This window comes from Protopterus annectens, chromosome 3.part0 (genome assembly GCF_019279795.1).
Source record: "Protopterus annectens isolate FY-2018-M chromosome 3.part0, PAN1.0, whole genome shotgun sequence".
Taxonomy (NCBI): Eukaryota; Metazoa; Chordata; order Ceratodontiformes; family Protopteridae; genus Protopterus; species Protopterus annectens.
In genome coordinates this window covers 757,378,169-757,396,986 of record NC_056731.1, presented here as the reverse complement: position 1 = coordinate 757,396,986, position 18,818 = coordinate 757,378,169, and positions in this window count along the sequence as shown.

Sequence of the window (18,818 nt, the reverse complement as noted above, 5' to 3'; positions counted from 1 at the left end):
GAAGGAGTGTCCCAGATCAAATTTACAGTAAGGGCGGGCAACTGCAAACCCACCAAGTATAACAGCAACACTCCAACAGGAAGGGAGGGCAGGCAACAATACTAAAGCTACTAGCCTACACTCTTTTAGACAGTAAACACTGCAGAAATGTTGATCACAGCAGAAGAACAGCAGTGAGCCACAACATGAAAGTTTTAAACAGATAAAGTAGAAAGGAGATTTTACAGAATGCTTTTAACTGCAAACAAATCAGTTATATGATACACTCCTTGGCAGGAAATCAGAACAAACAGATATGTGCTTAACAAGTAGAGAAAATATCAGGCCCTGTAAGGCAGACAATTTTAGTTTAACTGTGCAGATTAGTTAATAGCAATAAAATACAGTAAAAAAGTATGCAGCAGGTAATAAAAAGTGCTATATATAAATTTCTAGAAGCAATAACTAGTAAAAATAAGCAAAAAAAAAAAAAACAGGTACATTTCTGTCTGCTAGCATATATGCATAAAAGGTTAAACTGCTCTTAGCTGGGAAGCAATAAAAGGCATCCAACTGTATGTATTATAGAAAGCTTTGTACTTGCTACAACCTTCAAGGAAAATTACAGATAAGAAACCAGGTGCAGGGATTATCAGAGACAGAAACTGGAACAACTCCCTAAAGGTTCAGTTCACCTTGTAACAGAACACAAAGTAGCTTATCAACAGACTACATTACATCAGATGAATTCCAAATGTATTAACATCAACAGATTGTTTCATGGACAAGATCCGAATGGCACAAAAAATGTATATAAAGGACATTGAAAGTGTATGATGTTAGATCTGATTTTTGGTTAGATCTGGTACATTGGAGAACATCCTCTATGCTGCCTGAGAAGTTAAATCTGGTACATTAAAACCTGTAAACTGTGACATTATCGTACGTGTCATCTGTTACATAGACAAGTTATTTTATTAATACTGTGCATAATACAGTGCTGAAAAGGTTATAGTCTGCAAAGTTCAGTGCATTAATCAGACTTTGGTTTCTGCAGCAGCAACAGACATCTGCATTTAATTTTTCGGTGGCAAGCCTAGCCTGTATTCGAACACAGGGGGAGTGGTGCCTTGTATAAGGTCACTTCAGTAAAAGTGCAGTAACTAACATTTATGTATGTGATTTAGTCCTGAATAGGAGCACTTCAGTTTTCCATAGTTTAAAGTAGCACAGTTCCCATGTGTCTGGATCTGGAGTTAGACTGCTGTGCAGGAAGGAAGCAGTGCCATAAATTCTCCAGGTCAGTGAATTCCCAGGTTTTAAATCTGCAACTGCCAGCTTCATTTCACCAGCTTTTCAAGTAACTACAGAAGTTTTCCACCCATCTACAGTGCCCAGACCGGCCATCTGGGTCACTGTGGAACTGGTAAGAGATCTTTCTGTATTTACATGCAGCATGGATGCTGTTAGACAGGGTAGTAAACAAAGTTTTACTCTTAATGTGTCAGAATGACCAGATAAAATTTTGGACAGACTACAGAGTTTGTATAAACAGCATATTAGCAAATGTAAAACCGTATTGGGGCAAACTGACAGTCAGAAATTATGTGAATGGATTATTTTTTACTGGTATCTTGAGCAAAAAAATGTTTGGTATGACAGTAAATATTGATTGTGTAAATCATATGAAATTACTTTCTGTGTACAATGCCATAAAATACAATGCAGATCATTGTTAGCAAGCTGTATTGCAAAGAAACATCTTCTGATGATAAAGCAGAAAATAAGAGTCATACACTTGCATTATTTCCAGATGTTAAACAGTTATGTCCTGTCACCACATGTGAAATGTTAATTTCAGTGTTACAGCAGCAGTCAAATCAGTTATTGACAAAAATCTCCTGTACATCTTGTTACACCCTTTAGACAAACATGAAATAAAGCCACCGCACAGCACAAAACAGATAAGGACAGGGACGAAGTTCATGGTGAACTGACAAAAAAAAATAAAATTCTAAGAGACAGACAGAGTGAGTTCAGAGAGTTCAAAATAATGTACAAAAACTTTTTCAGAAGTGCATAAGAGCTTTAGAGTCAGCAGAACAGAATACTGAGAAATATCAAACAGCCTGTGTAAAATTACAAGACAAAAATCTGGTTAGTAAAGAGTTAAAAAAAGAGATTCCAGACCTTAAACAGCAATTAGCTACGCTGACAATAAATAATTTACAGCACATTACTCTACGTTTAGAAAATGGTTAGCATACACAGCAGGATCCAATGTATGGACAGATGCCTTACTTAAATGCTTTTTGATGTTTGTTTCCAAATGTTTTAAAACTTTCATCCAGCTAAATCAAAATTTTATTTATCTTACATTTGTTTACCAGGATAATCTGACTGAACACTAGTGTCCATTTTCAGCAGAGGCCCGGGGAGAAAAGCTCCACATAGTACAAAATCAAAAGTAGTTTATAATAACAGTTGTGGTTACAAAAGTCAAAACGAATTAACAGTTGCCAAAAAGTTAAAACATTTGCAAATACAGAGTAAGATGATTACAAAAAATTTAAGATGATTAAACAAGTGAAAAGTAGGAAGATAGTTGTATAGGAGTTATTGAATACATTAGGGACAGAACAAATATTAGATAAAAAACAGCCGACTGCTACTGATTAAAAGTATGTGATCTTAGCACATTAGTATTCACTAGGAGCATAAGGAAAAGAGCATAAGTTGAGTACAGAAATTAGACTTATAATTAACAAGAAGAATAAGGAAATGATACTCTTGCAATGTAATAAGAGTTCAAGGTGGACTATAGCAGTAACATAGCCAGTTGGTAAGAAGGTATGATTTAAGGTGTTGTTTAAAAATGGGAGTGCAGGTTTGCAGCCTGATGTCAGGAGGAAGGCTATTCCAGGTTTTAGCTATTTCACTGGGGAAGAGAGATTCACCAGAGCTGTATTTACATCGAATTTTTTTCAATCAGGGCTTTGTTGGTGGAATGTAATTGCCTATTTGAGTTATGGAAGTATAGTAGGCCAGTTAGGGGTTTTCTCTGGGTAGTAGAGTATTTGGTGTGCTAGATTGAGTTGATGGTATCTTAAAAGATTGGGGAATTCAAGCCAGTGTAAAGTAAGCAAGGACTTGCAGTGGTGGGAGCGAGATTTGGTGTTGGTTGCAAATCTGGCAATTTTATTGTAACATGTGGAAAGTTTATTAAGATCAGGCTTGTTTAGATTTGTTAGTATTGGTGATGCATAAAGCAATGTCGATAGGAGATGTGATCTGGGTATAGCAATTCTCGATTTGGAAGTAAGGCACTTTTTGCAATGATATAGGGTCCCTAATTTTTTGTGGACTTTGGGATAAATATTTACTGAATTTTAGTTTTTGGTCAATTGTAATTCCTAGTAATTTTGCATCAGGGATTGGGGTGATGAGAGTCTTATTGACTGACAATATAGAGAAGGTGGGTAGATCATTGAACGTTATTGAGTGGAATAGTATAAGTTGGGTTTTATTTTGGATTCAAAATCAGTTGAGATTTATTTAACCAGTTTTCAATATCTATGAAGGCTGTCTGGGCTTTTTGCTGTAGGAGCTGGATGTTTGGTGCAGAGCAGATTAGGGTTGTGTCGTTAGCATATTGAACTATTTCTGCATTTGTGGTGGCTAAATAAAGTTGGTTTGTAAACATGTTAAAAAGAAGGGGGCCACGAATAGAACCCTGAGGCACACCTATTGTGACTGGGAGAGGGGAAGATAGAGAGTTGAGCCATTTAACAGACTGAAAATGGTTGTCAAGGTAACTCTTGAACCATAGCAAGGTGGAGATTTCCATGTTGAGCTCAGAGAGGTAAGATAAGAGTTTATTGTGGAAAACTGTATCGAATACTTTGGATAAGTCTAGAAAAATAGCAGAGACTAGCTTGCCTTGGTTTCTGTATGTATTTATGGTGTTGGTGAAATTAAGTAGGGCAGTGGTGGTGCTATGGGATGGACGAAATCCATGTTGAGTTTTGGATAGTAGGTTATTGGAGAGAAGGTCGGTAAGGAGTTGGCAATGAATACATTTTTCAAGAATCTTAGATGGGGTGATAGGATTGCAATGGGTCAATAGTTAGAATGGTCAGTAGAGGGACCACCCTTATGAAGGAGAATGATGAAAGAGGTTTTCCACAAGGTTGGAATGGTTTGTTCAGTGATGGATCTATTTATCAGTAAGGAGACAGGGTAAGCTATGGCCTTGGATGCAAGTTGGAGATACTTTGTAGGGGGATTGTCAGCAGTGAGAGTGGTGGGTTTGAGTTTAGATAATAGTTTTTGGATAGCTGATGTAGGTACTGGTGAGAAAATGCTTATAAATTAAACAGAACAGTTCTAGTGTATAGAAATCAAATGAGAGTAGATAAAAGCAGTAAAGACAGAGTCACAAAAGTGACATGCATGTATTTTCTTTTCAGAAAAATGAAAATGAAGCTGCCTAAAGTGCACTTGTTTAGACTACAGAAGAGTAAAAGGCTGACTAAATTTGCAGATGATTGTAAATTAGTAGCTGTCATTGAATCTCACACTTACACAAATGTTCTCCAGGAGGGTCTGCCACAGAGAAACAACTGGTGTCCGAGCCATGGACTAAAACTAAATGCCAAGAAATACATAATAGTATCCTTTGGGAAGTCATCCATCTGTGGTAACTATCATATTGACAACACACCCCTTAGAGTTGACCCAGTAGTCAGGGACTTAGGGACACACATAGATAGTAATCTAGCCTTTGATCATTACGTGTCTACAGTGGTGAGAAAATCATTCTATGTTGTGCAACTTATAAACAAAGGGATGACATCTAAGTCCAAGGATGTCATTGTTTCACTGTATTCTGCATTCATCAGACCTATCACTGAGTATAATACCCCCTTTGGTATGTAACTAACCAGGCACATCCAACAAATGGAACATCTACAGAGGTTCCTCACTAAAAGAATATAGGGCATAATAAGTAATAAGTCCTATGCAGACTGCCTCAAGGCCCTATCCCTGTATTCTGTCTCCTACAGGCTTTTGAGGGGAGATCTATGCCTGGCATACAGAGCATTGTGAGACCCCACTCTGATGGACCTTGCGCATATCCACAAAACAAACAGTACCAGAATTACCCATTCTAAAGACTTAAACATTGCCTGCGATATAAACAGGACCTGCTAGAGAGATAGGTATGTATCCCAGAGACTACCCCATTTATGGAACAGGCTCCCTATCCATGTGAAGCAGAGTTCCTCCCTAACCTAATTCAAGTACAGCTTGGACAACTGGATTGGAAAATGGAAATTCATCTGTAGTTTGGCACCTATGTGTCTAATGCAAACAGGTAATCTGTAAATGATTCATCTCCCAGGCCCATGCTTACACTTATCAAGGGTATCATAACTTGTCAGAGATTTGGGATGCATGACTAGGCTTAAAAAGGCCCTTGTGGTCGTTAGCCTAGTAAACACCTATGAACCTATGAAGAACAGCAAATGTAAATATGTCTGGTTTCAAACATGTGTTAGCTAAGCCAATATCTCTTCTTTTTTACAATTTTTTTTAATTGTATAATAGCACTGGAAATATCAGAGACTCTAGCAGAAATAGTATTCATAAGCAATGTTAGTAACATAAGGTTGTACTGGGCAAATGAGATTACAAATAGAATTCAAGATAATTTCTCTTGTTCTGAGGGACAAGCATGTCATATTGGAAATCCTTCCTTAGACCAGAATAACACAGTCTGAGTAACAGCCAGAGGGCAGACATACATTCAATTCTCACACCATGAAGCAAGTATATCTTTACAAAACAATACTGCAATCAAATGCTGCATGCTACAGGGGGAAAGGGCACTCTTTCAATTTTACACTGACTGTCTAAACTACTGCAGAAGGTTCTAAAATAAAGCTATAAAAACATACTGGTCTGTATTAATGATTCAATAATCATTAAAAGACATCATTGCCTTATGTTATCAGAATTTTTAATAATAATTCAATAGCCAAGTTTGATCAAGTAATCAGGGTGCTATCAACATGTATGGTAGTGGGGCAAAACTACCAAAAAACAGTACTATGTTTTAATATCTCATTCCCTCCTGATATTACTGGTTGTAGAAGATGAATAGCCTGGTATGATACTTTGTTAGGAGGAAGAGGGACAGGCTTAGGTACATTAAATTCAGTTGATATAGAAATACTGACAAGCAGATTAAAACTGACAGGCTAGGATATTTCACAAAAAGAACATTTACAAGCACAATGGTTACCTACTATATGGACATCACAAAAGAGATATACATTTTCAAAATGATTTTTCACAACATTTTAATGATTCTTTAATTAGCAGATTAGGGTTTAATATTAATGTCACTAAATTTGTAAATTAGGCTAAATGTACTTTGCAGTCATTGTAAGTACAAATGCAAAAATATTTTGTGCAAGCAAAACTTATAGTAAATAATAAATATGCTTGGTGTATGCTGTACAGGAAATGGTTTAATATGTAAAATCATGTTTTCTTCAACTTTCTGTAGATCTGTATAAATAAACAATTTTGCCGTCAAGTTTTAAACTGTTCACAGAAATTGCTCCTCAATTCATTTGTCTGTATAGTAACAGATCAAAGCTTAACATTTATGATACATATGTGTTTATTCCAGTAAACAAGGCTGTAATACTTTTACAATAAAATCCACAAGCATTGTCAATAATTAATGTAGGAATTTCACTAAATCACTGTATAGAGTCATAAATAAAAGTAAACAGCTAATTAAACAGTTGCAAAAGTTTAATAGAACCCACGGTAGTGGTGCTGCAGTAGCGTTGTTGCCTCACAGCAAGACGTTGTCGCGTTCGATTCTCAGCTAGAACGTCTTCTGTGTGGAGGCATGCGTGAATGGGCGTGTATTCGTTAAAGGTTGTGCGTCAGGGCTGGTAACTCGGCACGTAAAAATCCACTACCAAACATTAGCGGACCGGAGTTCCACTGTGGCGACCCCTAACCGGGATAAGCCGAAAGACACAACAACAAAAGTTTAATAGAACAATCACAAGTCAAAAATTTAATTCTGTAATTGTAAAGACACCCAGTTCTGGCAGTAATGTTTGTTATTAACTTGTTGTATCAAAAGAAAGTTAAAGGTTTTGTTTCCTAATTTTTTTTCTGCAAATCATGATAACAATTATTAATCTGACCAAAAAAAAAAAAAAAAGATATATATATATATATATATATATATATATATATATATATATATATATATATATATATATATATATATATATATATATATATCAATGTAAACTGTAGGGGTCCAGGGAAGTAAATACTGTGGGAAGAAATAGCCAGGGAATTGTTATGGCTAGGCTTGTATAGGCCCTAGGGCCGATAGCCTAGTACCAACCTATGAACTGTTTTGTGTGTTTTTAAAACAAAATAAGGAGAACTGTTAGATATATTATATTTAGAGATTTATAACAGCCCATATTCACTTGTGTTTATTAGAATATATATGTAGTAAAATATAACAGTGCATGTACACTTCTGTTTTTAAAATATATGTGTAGTAAATTATAGACACTTATAACAGTGCATGCAAACTACTGTTTCTTAGAATATATGTAGAAAAATATAGTCACTTAGATGCATGTACATTTCTGTCTGCTGGCATATATGCACAAAAGGGTTAAACTGCTCTTAGCTGAGAAGCAAATAAAAGGCATCCAACTGTATGTATTATAGCAAGCTTTGTACTTGCTACAAGCTTCAAGGAAAATTACAGACATGAAACCAGATGGAGGGAGTATCGAAGACAGAAACAGGAACAATTCCCCTAAGTAGCTTATCAACAGATTACATTACATCAGATAAATTCCAAGGACAGGATAAACAAGTATGGTGGGGGTGTAGCAATTATGTTTAAAGAATCACTTAATCTAGAAAACTAAACTGTTCCCCACCATATATCTCTCATGCTGAACTCCTTATCACTCGCCTCCCAATTAATCCTCACAAATCCATTAACATCATAGCCATCTACCTATCACCAGGCAACAACCTGCACAGCATAGAATCCCTCCTATCATGGTCATCTGTTTCTCTATCCCAAGAGACCATCATTCTAGGTGAGTTCCAGCTCCCCTACTTCATTTATAAATTTATACAACTTCACCCAAATTATTAACTACCCCACCCACATTGACAAGCACTCCAATAAAAAAAATCACTTATAGACTGGATTTTAACCAACAAACCAAACCATGGGTACTGGGCAGGATGTCTACCGGTCACGCTAAGTGACCATGCTCCTACATTTCTAGTTAGGAAGAAAACACATATCCAAACCAGCATCTCATACAAATACACCCTTAGCAGAAAATATTTCTGATCTGACACCTTCAATTTACTACTACAAAACTGCAATTGGTCCCCATTAAAAAACCTGCAGCTAGACCTAGCTGTAAAATACTTCAATAACAAATTCCTTGAAATATTAAATAATCTTGCTCCCCTCAGAAAAATTTGCCAAAAAACAAACAGCTACCATGGCTTTCTAAAGAAACAAAACAACAACTAATGAAACACAGAGAAAAGGCCTGGTCACTATATCATATGGCCAAAAATAATAACGATTTCACCCTTTACAAACAACTTAGAAACCACTCTAACAAAAACATCATCAAGGATAAAAGAACCCATTTATTCACCTGCCAACAAAAATACCAGCAAATCCACAAACATTCTGGCAGAATATCAACCACCTCATTAACCCCAGTAAAACCCCTACCCCTGCCCCCCCCACTACTAACTCCTATGTGCCCTTAGCCTCACAATTCAATTCCCACTTCATAAACTCTATCACTTTTCTCCTAGACAACAAAACCATCCCACCACTCACTGTCTCCTCCCCTGCCTCTAATGATGCAAACTCCTTGTCTTTTATTTCCATTTCAACTTCTTACATAAAAAACTCCTCTGTAAATTAAAACCCTTCTGCTTAGTTGGCGACCAACTTCCAAATGAATATCTAAAGGTAGCTGCCCCAACCATCGCCTATCCCATAGCATTACTAATAAACCACCCTATCTCTGAACAGTACATTCCCAAATTATGGAAAATCTCTCATATTATACCACTTCATAAGGGCGGCCCATCTAGAGACATAACTAACTACTGTCCCATCATTATTCTATCCCCCCTTGCCAAAATTCTAGAGAAATGTATCCACCAGCAGCTCATGAATCACCTCACTACCAACAACCTACTCTCCAGCACTCAGCATGGCTTCAGGCCTAAACACAGTACTAACTCAGCCCTTATAACCTTTGCAGAGACCATTCCCCACCTCAAAAATGAAGGACAAATAGTCTCAGCCATTTTCTTAGATATGTCAAAAACTTTTGACACAGTGTCCCATCAGCTGCTCCTCAACAAACTTGCCACTTACAGTCGCAATACCACACCCATAACATGGTTTCACAGTTATCTATCCGACCAATAGGCCACTAAATGGACAAACAGACTCTCCTCACTATTACCAGTCACCACAGGGGTACCACAAGGCTCCATACTTGGGTCTCCTCTTTTTCATAATATTTACCAACAACCTATATACTGCCACCCAACATGCCACTGCCATCCAATATGCAGATGACTCCTCCCTTATCTGCTCAGCCCATTCCCCCACAAGAACTCCAACACAAAATGCAATCATCATTCCAAGACATTGCAAAGTACCTCACCAGCCACCAACTCATCCTATATCCAAATAAGATGAAGCTCATAATTTTGTATAATTAATCTGCCAAACCCAGTACCCAATTCCTCTCCGTACTAACAATGGTACAAAAATCAAACCGACCAATCAGACCAAGCTGCTAGGGGTAACCATAGATGACTCAATAAAATATGATAAACACATCTATCTGACCATCAAAAAATCCACTCTAAACTAGGTGCTCTATACAGGGTTAAACCTTGCCTTACACAACAAGATAGACTGGCCACCTCAAGATCCCACTTGCTATCCACCCTCGTATACTGCTCTGAGGTCTTTACTAACCTATCAAAAACTAACCTAAATAAACTAAACTCTTGCTATAACAGAATAGCTAAGTTTGTCACCAACCAACCCCACAGAACACACCACTGCACTGCTCTCCAACAGCTCAGCTGGCTAGAACTTTCCAACCTATTATTACTAAAACAACTTGCACTTGGCCATAAAATCATATTCAACCCTACTGACTGCCCAGCTCTTTCAAACCTAATCCAGCCAAACAGAAACTGTAGACTCCTCAGGTCATCCAACAAATTAATGCTAAAAGTAACCCAGTCTCACAACTATCACAGAGACTCCATCTACTACCATAAAATATTCAAAGACTAGAACACCCTTCCTCAACAGATAACTAAAACCCCCAACCTGTCCACATTTAAAACTACCCTGAAAGACTATTTAAATGATAACTGGCTATGCCCTTGTATTGCTCCCAACTAATATTCTTCCTGTTTTTTCCCACTCATCTCATACATTCTAGCCCAAATAGTGCTCATCCCACATAGGGCTATCCCACTATCTGTCTTTTCTTTATTAATCTTTGTTCCTTCAGATGACTTAACTTGTAAAACTAAATGACCAATTTTGGTCTTTCAGAAATTACTCATCTTGTAAAGTTACATGACTCATGTACCTCATATATATTGTAAAAAAAAAGTATTCCTGTATGCCTGAAACATGCATGTTTATTTATATTTCTGTTGTTACATGTTGCTATAATATTTTTAAGCTCATTTACATATTGTTAGCAATGTACTATTTAAACTATGTTTACTGCTTGTACCTGAATAAAGTTCTTTTTGTTGTGGAGCTTTTCTCCCCTGGTCTCCGCTTAAAATGTTTTTTTTCAACCCAGTCAGACACAACCTGGTTAACAAATGTAAATAAAAATAAATAAAATATTAACATCAACAGACTGTGTCATGGACAAGATCCAAATGAAACAAGAAAAATGTATACAAAGGACATTGAAAGTATATGATATTAGATTAGAGTTTTTGTTAGATCTGTACATTGGAGAACGTCATCTATGCTGCCTGAGAAGTTAAATCTGTTACATTAAAACCTTTAAACTGTGACATTATTGTACGTGTCATCTGTTATATAGGCAAGTTATTTTATTAGTACTGTGCATAATACAGTCCTGAAAAAGTTATAATCTGCAAAGTTCATAGGTTCATAGGTAGGTCCTAGGCTATCGGTCCAAGGGCTTACGTAAGCCTAGCCAACAAGGTTCCCTGGCTTACGCCACCCAAGAAAGTTATTTTCCTGTGCCACTGTCGAGCAGAGTCACAGAAGTGATCCCCGGGGTGTATTTCCTATTTCCCATCCACTCATCAAGATTTTTCTTGAAGAGTGCTAATGAAGAACTTTGCTTGACATAGCTGGGTAGCCTGTTCCAGAGTATGGGAAGTCTCTGGGACAAGAATATATCCCTCCAGCATGTCCTGTTTATTGTGGTGACAAGGTTTAGGTCCCTAGAGCGTGTAGCTCGGAGGGATTGCAATTTCTTTAGGTGTAGCATGTCCAACAGCTCTGGGTTTGACATAGCTTTATATGTTAGGCAGAGATCACCTCGGAGTAGGCGATATGCTAAAAAAAGCTGGAGTTTTTTGAGGCGGTCAGTGTAGGGCATTTGTTTGAGGCCAGTAATCCTCTTTGTGAGGTACTTCTGTGGCCTTTCCAGCTGCTGCAGATGTCTTGTGAGGTACATTCCAAAAGGGGCGTTGTACTCTATAATGGGTCTAATGAGTGTCGAGTAAAGGGGAACAATGACCTATTTTTTCTGGATGAGAATCCTTTTATGATGGGGTGTGCCACATAGAAGGACTTCCTGACTACTGTGGCGATGTGACTATCAAAGGAGCGACTACTGTCCACCTGGGTCCCAAGATCTCCGATCACACATTCGGTGTTAAGTAGATTATTGCCTATGTGGTAGTTCATGGGTACAGAGTTTTTACCAAAGGGGATGACACTGCACTTTTTGGCATTGAGCTTGACACCTGGCTCTGACACCAGGCATCTGTCTCACCGAGGCCTTTCTGTAGGATGTCCACATCATTTGGGGACTTGACTATGACTCCTAGTTTGCAGTCATCTGTGAACTTCATTAGCCAGAGGCCTTCTGTGTTAGCCTGTACTTCCAAGAAGTAGATACCAAACAGGAGAGGTCCCAGGATGGAACCCTCTGATACTCCACTTGTCACTGCTTTGATGTCAAATTTGAAGTGTGTATCTTTTACAGTGTGGGTTCTATAAGTGAGCCAGTTGGCAACCCATCTTGTGATGTAGGGATTTATACCTAGTTTAGTGAGTTTAGCTATAATTCCAGAATGGGGGATGGTGTCAAAAGCCTTGGCGAGGTCAAGATAGACTGTGTGAACCACCTTACCCTCATCTACGGCTTTGGTGACTGCCTCAAAAAAGTCGATCAGGTTCAGGAGGCATGATCTGCCTTTCACAAACCCGAACTGGGTAGGATCCAGAGTTTGGAGGTTACCAATATTTTTGTTTATGAGTTCCATGATCATACGTTCCATGGCCTTGCAGACCAGGCTCGTCAGACTAATAGGTCGATAGTTCCCAGGATCAGTGGTGGCTCCCCCTTTGTGGAGTGGGATAACTGTTGCTGTGTGCCATTCAGTGGGCACAAAGCCTGATGTGAGGCTATTATTGAACATGGTGCTTAAGTGGGGAGTCAGTTTGTTCTGAAGTTCATGAAAAATGCAGCCTGGGATGTTGTCCAGTCCCATAGATGATGTGTTTTTGACTTTAGAGAGTGCAGCTTTTACGTGCGTAGTTGTGATTACAGGGACTCTGCATTCTTCCTGTATAGATATGAGCCCTTTAGGGGGTGAGGGGGGTAAAGTTAGCACTGAACCTATCTGCCAGGATGTTGGCAATATCAGTTGGTTCTGTAATTTTCGTGCCATTGTGCTGTAACTCAGAGCAGATCTGGGTGTTGCCATTGAGATTCTTGACATAGTTATAGAATGCTTTGTGGTTGTCTTTAGAATTAGTGGTGATTTTGTTTTCGTAGCTAGCTTTGGAGGATCTTATAAGGGATCTCAGCTTCTTACTGAGGCTGACCAGGGAGCTCCTCCACTCATGGGATTTTACTCTCTTTTGCAACAGTTTCTTCCTTCTGTTGTACAGTTCATTTATGGCAGGGGACCACCAGATTGGCTTCCTTTTTTTGGAGGATAGCGTCTTGGTTCTGTTTGTGATAGCACGATCCATGCACTCGTGTAAGCGCTTATAGAGTGCATTTGTGTAGGATTCAGCAGTTGTAACTGTATTGTCCATCTGCATGGGTGTCATGAAGTTCACCACTTCTGTCTTAAGAAGCATGAAGTTGGCTTTGGAGAAATTTTTTTACCATGGTTTCCTTAATGGGGGTTGGGGGCGAGATGTGGATATCAAGGGCGATTAGCTTATGGTCGGATCGGACCAATGAGGAGTTGACTTCAGGTGTGGAACAGCAGTCACTCATGTTGGTAATGACTGGGTCTAGGATATTGTTGCCCCTGGTGGGAGGTGTGAATAAGTTGATCCAGGGCATTGGAGTTTATGAATTCCAGAAAGTGTTGAGCTAAGGATTTGGGTCATGAGTAGTTTTCCCAGTTAATTGTAGGGTAGTTGAAGTCGCCCATTATTAGGGTGTTTGGTTGAACCCTAATATTTTCCAGTACATTAGGAAAAGAGGAGTGGGAATCCTGGGGCATGGTGGCGGATCTGTAGCAAGCTACAATTTGGATTGCAGTTTTGCCCAGAGTTAGTTGCACTTGGATAACCTCGGATGCATTATGCTGAGCAACTAGCCTGGAGGTGTGGATATCCTTAATGAATATGGACACACCTCCGCCTTTGGTGTTTCGGTCCAGGTTACATGGCCGAAAAGTGTGATATGAGTTATAGCCTGGTAGTGCAGGGGTGCTCTCTGGAGCCTTGAACCAGGTCTCAGTCACTGCACAGATATCGATGTTCTCTATTTTAAGGAGTGCCTCGAGTGAGTGCATTTTCAGATTTAGACTTCTAGCATTGAGTACCATTACTCTCAGTTTTTGTTTGCCTGTTCCTGTTATGGTGGTGAATTTGTTATTTGAACCCTGCCTAAAAAAGGCACTAAAGGGGCAGCAAGAGCCTTAGCCAGTATCCGGAATCCCAGGGGCGACAGGTGCAGGCCATCTGTGGCAAAGTTAGAAGTTCAGTGCATTAATCAGACTTTGGTTTCAGCAAACATGCAGCAGACATCAGCATATCTGCATTTAATTTTTTATGGGGATGAGAATTTCTTAGAACTTTTCATTATTTCCTTTCTGTTGTTATACCGTATATAATTCATCAGAGTTTATTCCTAAATTTACCATTAGATTTGTTTGTATATGGTTGTGGAATAAGGGCATCATTGAAATCAACATCTTAAAGATTAATTTATGAATGAACTGAAACAGACCTTTATCATGTAGTCCTGGGTTTGAGTCCCTCAATATCCACTTGCAAATGGTGTATAGGAGAAATGGTTGAGTGATTTTTTAAATTCCATTCAGTCTTTGTTTACTGCTAAATGCTATGAAGATAGGAGTTGGCCCCATACATCACCTGTAATAGTGTCTGTTTCAGTGATTTGGCATTTTGTGATTTGCTGGAATGGAATCACTATTTGTGAGTCAAGTATATGTGACTTTTAAAAGTAACAGCATATAGATCCATATATGTTTATATACAGATAGATAGCTAGATAGACAGATAAATAGATATTATTTATATATGTATAAAATGGTAATTATAGGCTTCCTTACCAATAGATACGTCTTACATGGATGAGGTTGCAACTTCTCAGTCACAATTGGATGAGTTATAAATAACTGATTGCTTTTTTTTTGGTTTAGACAATCATTGATAGCACTGTTTCTATTATTGCACTGACAATAATTCACTGTTTTTTTATGTTATCTCTTCTCTGTACCTGAGCAACCATGGCATTAGTATATATAAATAAGAGAAGTACTAGGAACTTGCCCCTATGCAAAAAAAAAGGCTTTTATTCTGTTTTCCATACAAGTATAGTTATGACTGGTTGTGTTCAGCTGATTATAAAAGATTGGAAGAACCTAGGCTGTGAACTATTCAGTCAATAATTTATTTGTTTAATCATGAAAGTGAAATAGTCCACTATGGATCCTTTTTATTTATGGTCTCAGTGACACAAGTAAAATTAAATGTAAAATAATAGTTTTAAAAATGACCCACATATAAGTAGCCTCTTCAACCATTACAATAAACTTTATAATAAAAGGTCTTTGACCTTCATGTATCACCTCTCTTTCAAGCTCAGTCCTTATCAAGTGCATGTTTAGGTATGAGTTCAAAATTTGAAGTAAAACAGCATTAGAACATTGTACAGCCCTCATTTTCAAAGTAACTACCTATGCATCCCTAAACTTTAAGCTTCAACACTCATTTCCACATTAAACAGAACTGTCAATCACAGTAAATTATCAATGTAGTAAGTTCATAGAAAATTCTCTCTTTCTGAGTTCCTGTTTGAGGAAAATGAAAAGAAAAGATAATATCCAAGACAATACTGTCTGAGATATCCTGAACGAATGTCTTTTTGTATACAGTTACGAGATTCTTAGCTTTATTGAGCCTTTATTAACCAAGATATACCATTGTCGGGGCTGAAGGCCTACTAGGTGTCTGATTTTATACACTTGAAACAAAAAATGTTTAACTTTTGGTAGACATTTGCTCATTATCATACTTACTACTGCCAGCTATACATAGCAGCCAACCAGTAGCCATGAATGGCTTCTTTTAGCATTGTATAGTAATATATATATATATATATATATATATATATACATATATATATATATATATATATATATATATATATATAGACATACATTCCCAGGTGCTTCCTCCTTCAGAGTGAAACAAATATGTTTTCCATCTAAATAAGTGTGATCAGAATTATTGGACATTTAAAGTAAAACCTGACCTTAACTATGAGTATTTTTTCTTTACTACAGAAAAACAGTGCTGCATACATACCTTTTTTCATGTCAGGTCTTCGAAGGTTAAGACAGGAATTTCAAACTTAATAGCATTATTTTTTTCTCAAGTTTAGAAGAGAATGGAAACATATTGTGTGACCTAAGACATGACCTGTCGCTCGTCTACTCAGGATGTAATAAACAAGGCTTTGTGGGTTCTGCTCAAGCAGCTTTATTATCTACAAACACATCAAGATTGAAGCTTATTAACTTTAACTTAGGTAACATATACAAACTAGCTATTACATTTATACATGCTCACTCTCTGGCTGCACTCTCAAAATGGCACTGGAAATAGCACGCACCTGCTATTTATATATGCACGTTCATCACTTGTTATGCTTCTTAAAGACACCACACACTCCGCTCTACATCCTCCCTCTTTGAGAAATAGATCATGCGATGCTGAGAATATTAGTAAACATGCAAACAATACAAATAGCTTTTTGTCATGCATTTATACAGAACTATGTACGTATATAGTTATGTCCAAGTCGCTGTGTATTTCACACTAGGTCTGGAAGTGCAACTAAATCGTGTGACATAAAACTGAGAATTAGACTTAGCAACTGGAACTGTCTCTGCTGAATGTTCAACTTTAGGAATATTGGGAACATCATAAGAGTTGGAATCAGAAGGTACGACACATTCTGGAACAGGAACATTGTCTGGATTGCTCTGAGATCTAGAGTCTGTATCACAGGAACAATGCTGCATTATCGATTCTGGTACAGGAAGATGTCTATGATTTCTCCTGTACTCCACACCCTCAGATTTTACAAAGTAGAATCTCAGCTCAGTACATATACCTGTGACTTGACCAACCTGGTCGAAACATTTCGCTGTTTGTATCTTCAATGTCTCTTCTTCTTTCAATGAACAAAGAAATCTGCTCAATTTATCATAACTGAACTTCTGGATTGAATGTTTCCTGAATAATTGGGCTCTGATGGTTCTATTGTTTTTAGCTTTAGGCCTTAATAAACTGGAACTAATAGGCAGTGCTGTTCTAGTTTGCCTGGACAGAAGTCTCTGAGCAGGCAAGCCAAGTATATCATCAAGGGGTATGTTTCTGAGATTGAGTAAATTCTATAGTAACGTAAAAAGTCCCATTCTCTTACAAATTTCTGAAACAACTGACTAGTAAATTGAATACCATTGTCAGAAATAACTTTATGTGGACTACCATGAACTGAGAAATGATGTTTCAACTTATTGATAACAGTGGTGGATGTTAGATTAGGGAGTAAATCAATCTCAAATCAGTTTGAATAAGAGTCTACCAACACTAAGTAATGCTGATTGTTCCACTCGAATATGTCAGTGGCTCCTGTGGACCAAGGTAGTTCAGGAACTTGATTTAGCTGAAGTGGTTCTCTGTGCAAATGCGGTTTAGTACTACTGTATACTGAACAAGAAGAAAGTACTTTATCAATGTCTTTCACTAGTGAAGGCAAAAATACTAGTTCTCTCGCCCTTCTTTTGGTAGATTCTGAACCTGGGTGACCATGATGCAAAAGATGGATATATGCATGTTGTAAGGAAGCAGGGACAACAATTTTAGGACCTTTGAAAATAATGCTATCTTCCATCAACATCTCATCACTGTAAAGAAAATAAGTTTGCACTTCAGGTGGTACACTAGATTGCTTTGACGGCCATCTAACATTCATGTAGTGGTTGAGGTTTTGCAAAGTTGGCTCAGTCTTTGTATGATCTCTCAGATCATCAAGTTTTATGGTAGAAAAATTACGCACTTCCATTACGTCAAAGTCAAAATTCTCTGCATCAAGCTGTTCCGTTGTATTTCTGGGCAATGTGGATAAGTTATCAGCCAGATAAAGAAGTTTGCCTTTTATATAAACCATTTTGAAGTTGTACTTTTGCAATTTGAGCATCATTTTTTGTAATCTCGCTGGAGCTGAATGCATAGGCTTCTTCAGAATAATAACTCAACGTTGGTTATCAGGTTCAATCTGAATAGCTCAACCATAGAAATAATCATGAAACTTTGAACATGTTAATATTATATAGGGAAGACCAATAGATGCTTCAAAGATCGTATCTGTGAGCATCTATACAGCATTAGGATGGGGCATACAAGCAATGCACTGGCCAAACATACATCTGAATTCGGTATCCATCACACATTCACTTTTAGAATTGTTGAACATGTCAATGTTAATATTAGAGGTGGTGACATTAGAACACATACTGAAAGTAGGGAAAACATATGGATTATGAAGCTGAGATCTGATGTTCCCCCATGTCTTAATGCTAAGATTTCTGTTAGACCCTTCCTCAAAATGAGAAGATTGAAGGCCCACTAACCAGCACCCAGCCCCTTTCCTGCTTTACCACCCCTATATGTTTCATTCATTCATACATCAAGAAACTTTTTTCTAGTTTCATTTTTCTAGTTTCATTTTTTCCTGCTATAACAGAATTTGATATGCACTTTATAGTATTATGCTTGTATCTTTTTATAATTCTTTATGGTTATACAAGATGTATTTTATATGTTTTTTAATATGCTTTTAATATGCTCCAAAATGAGTGCTGAACCATTTTAATTAATCATTATTGTTTAATTGAGCTTTTCCCGCCTTTAATAGAGTATTTATACTTGTACTTTAGACATAATTGATTGTGACTAATAGAAAATCCCAGTGTCC